Below are 6,000 nucleotides of genomic sequence, written 5' to 3' on the forward strand. Positions count from 1 at the left end.
TCAGTGCCTGAATTTTACTGAAGTTTCACTTCCTTGGAGTGTCATTATTTCGATATTTCATAATTTCAATATTACAGTAATATAAAATTTAAAAAAAAACAGTTAAAAAGGAAGTTTTGCGAGTCCATTCTGAGGATGGATTCACCCCAAAATGATTTTTCAAACTACCAGATTTGATTCAGAAACAGCATAATCAATAAATGCAATGCTATGATGAAGTCAAAAACAGTCTTTTGCAGACTACGGAGCACTTGCAAGTTGAATCAGCCAATAGGAACTCTCAGAACAGCCGGAGAGACAGGAAGGGGGGTGGTTTTTAAAAAAACTGCGTAAATTGCGCATTGGCCCGTTCACAGCCATCGTGAAACTCCCGTTGAAAACCTGTGACCACATATTCGGGAGAAATGCGAATGAAATGCATCTGTTTAATGAGGTAATATGACCGGCACTTGGGATTGCGCGGGGAATGCGGGGAACATGCGACTTAGAATGAGTAATGTGGATTGGACCCAGCAAAGCCGTATGGCGCAGCATTTGCAATTCTCATTTAGGTAGCTGTCAATTTTAAAGAAACAGACACAATTTAATAAAAAAAATAATACTCAAGTTCATTATTTAGTCCATGTGGGGCAAGAGGATTTAATCTAAAAATCCATTCAGATTCTGTAATAATTTTTGTTGTATATCATAATTAAGATAAGCTTTTAAAACGCATAGTACTGAGACTTTAAAGTCTCTGCAGTCCAGATGGCACTGTATAAAATGAGAAACCAGGGGGGCTTCTATATTCTTATTCTTAATTCTTGATAATACGTTCTTGAATTCTAATATTTGATGGACAGGAAGTGCTTCCTACATATAACAAAGGGCAACTGCACTGTATCACATAAACCACATTGGGGGTCTTACACGTAGCGAAAGCAGAATTATATAAGGGTTTGTTTGTCTTGGGGTTTGTGATAAGTGAAAGCTTAATGGAATGACTGCATAAATTACAATTTCCACAAGGGAAATGTCCTTTTGGCTGTTGCACTGTGTTTGGAGAATCCTAGAAATTAGAATGTACAAGGATACATTCTAATGTACAAGGATAATCCCCACGCCTTGCTGATGTGGGGATTAGGGGGACAGTCTTACAGTGGCTGGTCTCCTTTCTCCAGGGTCGGGGACAGAGGGTGGCGCTCGGGGGAGATCTATCGCCCCGTCACCCTTTGGTGTGCGGGGTTCCCCAAGGGGCGATACTCTCCCCGATGTTATTTAACATCTATATGCGCCCCCTCGCCCAGTTGGTGCGGAGGTTTGGGCTGGGTTGTCATCAATACACGGATGACACCCAACTTTTTCTGTTGATGGACGGCCGGCCAGACACGGCCCCAGACAATCTGGCCAGAGCTTTGGAGGCTGTGACGGCATGGTTGAAACAGAGCAGGCTGAAATTGAACCCAGTGAAGACGGAGGTCCTGCAGCTGGGACGGGGGCTGCCAGATGTTGGGATCCAGCTCCCTGCCCTGGATGGGACACCACTGGCAACTTTGCCAGTGGTAAAGAGTCTGGGTGTGTTCCTGGATGCCTCCCTATCGATGGAGGCCCAGGTCACGGCGGTTGCCAAGTCTGCATTTTTCCATCTTCGTCAGATCAGGCAACTTGCCCCCTACCTGACGCCCCAGGACCTGGCTACAGTGATCCATGCAACGGTCACCTCCAGGCTAGATTACTGTAACTCACTCTACGCTGGGCTACCCCTGGGCCTGATCCGGAAACTACAACTGGTCCAGAATGCGGCGGCACGGGTCCTGACTGGTATACCTTACCAGTCACACATCACACCTGTCCTGCGCCAGCTGCACTGGCTTCCAGTTGAATTCCGAATCAGGTTCAAAGTGTTGGTTCTTACCTTTAAAGCCCTGAGTGGGTTGGGACCGGCATATCTTCGGGACCGCCTCTCCCTGTACGTTCCCCGGAGATCGCTCCGATCAGCGAATAAATATTTACTTGTGGTCCCCGGCCCTAAGGAAGCCCGCCTCGCTTCAACCAGGGCCAGGGCTTTTTCAGTCCTGGCCCCAGCCTGGTGGAACGCTCTGTCAATGGAAACCCGGGCCCAGCGGGACATATTATCGTTCCGCCGGGCCTGTAAGACAGAGCTGTTCCGCCAGGCGTTTGGTGATTGAAGGGGGCGGTGCCACCTTTGGGGTGGGGAAGGTTCTCCCCACCACTGCACCTTGTTAATTTGTTTTATTATTTGTATATTGATTTTAGTTTTTGTTTTTATCAATTTTAACTGTTCACCGCCCAGAGCCCCTGGGATGGGTGGTATATAAATTGAATAAATAAATAAATAAATATCCCTCAGATTCTTTGTTCTCCTATATCCAATAGTGGGTGAGCCAGCTACGTCCCTCACAATAGGCCAGTGTTTGCGTATAGTTCTACTGATGTCCGATGAGAATGAGGTGTAGTCAATTGCCAATCTAATTCTGCTGTCCAGTTCTCTATTTTTAGGGGTAAGCAACAAGCTCTGGGCTATATGAGCTGCTTTTCTATTAGCTTCTTAAATGATCCACATAGGGTAACCCCGTGCCAAGAAAGAGCTATCTAGAATTTTGCTTCCTCTCACAAAATCCATGTTTCTAGATGAGTTTCTTTTTATCCTACGGTATTGCCCTATCGGTATATTCCTTCTCAGATGTCTTGGGTGGAAGGATGAGAAGTGTAGGTAGGAACATCTATCTGTCAGTTTCTTAAAGGGGTGTACAGCTAATCTACAGTCCCTGTCTTTAAAGACAGTGACGCCCAAAAAACTGATGCATTGTATGTTGCCCTCCCATGTGAAATGGATATTGGTGTCAACAGCGTTTAGCCATTCAACTAGTGCCCCAGCATGGTCTGAATTATTCATAATCAAGAAAACGTTGTCTCTGTACCATTTAAAACAAATCTATTTACAATGAGGGTTAATTCCCCCATTCAATACGTGGCTCTATTCGAGTTGTGACATAATATATAATATTATATAATATATACATTTATATAACATAATATATAAGTTAGCTATGGAAGGGGCAGCGGAACAACCTATCACCACCCCCTTTGTCTGGTAGTAATACTGTTCACGAAAACGGAAATAGTTCTTTTCCAAAACAATATTAAGGCGTTGAGGAGTGGGAGAGGAACTAATTCTCCTGGGCGTACAAAATTGTTTCTATCACTCTTCTGGCTCCTTCGTGGGGGATCGAGGTACATAAAATTTAACATCTAGTGCAGTTTTGAGGACTTCCAAATTTTCTACCATCCCTATAAAAGTCATGGTGTCCTTAATATAAGCAGTGGTAATTTACACAAAAAGTTGGAGAAAACTGTCAAGGTAACAAGCCATTAAAAATTAGAATACCAAAAATTAGAATATTAGAACCTATATCAAGAACGAAGAATAAGAACATAGAAGCCCCCCTATTTTCTCATTGTATACAGTGCCATCTGGACTGCAGAGACTTTGTCTGGCTTGGAGGGGGGGGGGTTGTTCTATAGTCAGGGCGCAAGTTTCGGCCTTTGCCTTTCCCCCACCCCTGACAAGTCTGTATGCAAGACAGTCAGGCCTCTTATTGCTGAGGGCGGGGGGGGGGGGGGGGCGAAGTGTAGCTCACTGTATCTATTCCTTCCTCCTGTTTTTGTATCCCAGGTTATCCGTCAATTAGTTCAAGTGAAATGTTTATCTCAGACGAATGCTGCCTACTTACTGCGCAGTGCAAGGACTGAAACCACTGCCCCGTTCCAGCCGGGCTTTCAGTGGGTCCAACCACTGTGTTTCCCTTACCCTAGCATGCGGGCCCGGGAGCCACATTTACATTCAATCAGAAAGTTGTTGCTGAGTCAGTAAGACTGCACAACTCTCAGCACAAATGTGCCGTTCAGAATCATCCTGTTTGGTGGCAAGTGGGATGCACCTGACTGTGGGTGTGCGCGTCACTCTCTCCACTCTCTGCTCCCGCCTCTCCTGCCACACCCAGACAATTAAAACCTGACAGCGAGTTGCCAGAAAAACAGATTGAAATTCTTCTGCCTGGCCAAAAATGTTGGGAGCCGTGCTCTTAGGAGTTGGAGCACTTCTATTTCTGATTGAGACGTAGTTCAGGTCAGGTTGTGGCCCGGACTGAGGGCCCCGGTCACCTCCTCCTCCTCCTGCAATTCTTTTGGTGGTGCCTCCTTTTTGCAAGGGGAGTGTGGCCTGGACGTGCAATCAAGCCTGAGATGTTTAAGATTCCAGCAGGTTGTAGAAACTCATGTTAAAAGAGTTCATTTAACAGAAAAGCAAGAAGTTAATAAGTTCTCCAAAGAATAAATCGCTTGCTGATGCTTTGGTCAATGAAAAATATCCCCCTGGGCTAGTGGAGCAGAGACAAGAAAATGATCAGGGGGCCAAACTGATCCCTGGTTCACCTGTAGATTTCTTGATCCAAATCTGGGCCAGGATCCAATCAACAGACTTGTGCTCTTTGCCTAAGGGGACACCCACAGCAGCTGCCTTGCTGAACTGCTACAGGAAGTGGAGAAGAATCAAATGAGTTTTCCAGACTCCCTGCTCCTTGCTGGAGGCTGGCTGCAGCCCCCCCCCACTAGAATGAGTAAAAAGGGCCCATCTAGAGGCTTGAATTTCCCACGGATTAAATTCTCCCCAGAGAGCGAGAAGCTGTTTCTACCAAATCTTACTCTTCCTAAGATAAATAAATGGCACCTGAAAGACCTGTTCTCTGGTCAAGACACCCAAGTGACTGCCTAGGGAAGCCAAATGAAGAAGGTGCCTGGTGTGTGTGTGGGGGGGGGGGGATAGCCAAAAAAGGCCTCACGCCAACGGCATGATGTCACTTATAACATATACCTGGAATGAGGTCACATTGCCCCGTCTATATGGTTTACTGCAGCATTTTAGCAAATCCCATAGTGGCACATTGTGTGATGTCACTTCTGGATACTTAAGGACGACACAGTCTCAAAAATTAATACATATATTAATTGTGAATAAACAAAGTCATAAAGTGTAATTAATATATCAACCAATTAAGCAGAAAGTGATTACACATAATAATGAAAGGTTTGTGATTGAAGAGAGAGATTAATTCTTCAAATACAACCAGAATAAGTCCCGTAGATTTCTGGCATTCGTAAAGTTGTGGCAATGGTCGCAGCTGTAAATGATTCAGCTGTAAAGCCGTCAAGATGAGACGACGAAGCGAAGCAACCGCGAAGTCGAGGTAGATATGAGACAATGCTGGTTGAGGTGGGTAGAGGGGCAACGAGCACACGCCAGCCAATTCCCTCTTCGCTCGTTTCAGATCCAGTATAATCCTTCTTCAGGCCACAATATCTATAAATTAACAGTCAAAATAACAGTAACATGATCATGACGCCAAAGATTGAAACGTAACGCCCATATTACAAGGGTACTCACATTTCGAATTCAAACAGTCTAAATCATTCCACACTTCAAGAGACAATATGCTCCAAGGTGAAAGTCGGACATCACTTTCTGCTTAATTGGTTGATATATTAATTACACTTTATGACTTTGTTTATTCACAATTAATATATGTATTAATTTTTGAGATTGTGTCCTCCTTTGGTACACTTCCTTTTGTGTTAGTTTTGTGTCTTGCTGAGGAAGTGTAACCCCCCTTTTCTTGTGTTACTTCTGGATACTTGCCAGCAATGGCACTGCACCATTGGCACTCCTCGCCCCCACACCCTCCCTCTGCCACTGTGCCTGCCGATACCCCACAGGAGCTCTCAGCCATTAGCATCAGGGGAGACGACCAGCATCCTTTTCAGCGCCTACTAGGTCCCCCCCCCAAAAGCTTTGACTTCCAAGGTTCTACTCCCAAATCTCCAGGAATTTCTCAAGCCAGAGTTGGCAACCGTGGGGCCCATAGTACCATTGGCCGGGTCCAAGCCAAGTCCTTGTGCTGTTGCTGCAGGGGCTTGGGTTGGACTGGGTCAGTTGCAGCAAGG

Source organism: Eublepharis macularius, chromosome 14 (genome assembly GCF_028583425.1).
Source record: "Eublepharis macularius isolate TG4126 chromosome 14, MPM_Emac_v1.0, whole genome shotgun sequence".
Lineage (NCBI taxonomy): Eukaryota > Metazoa > Chordata > Lepidosauria > Squamata > Eublepharidae > Eublepharis > Eublepharis macularius.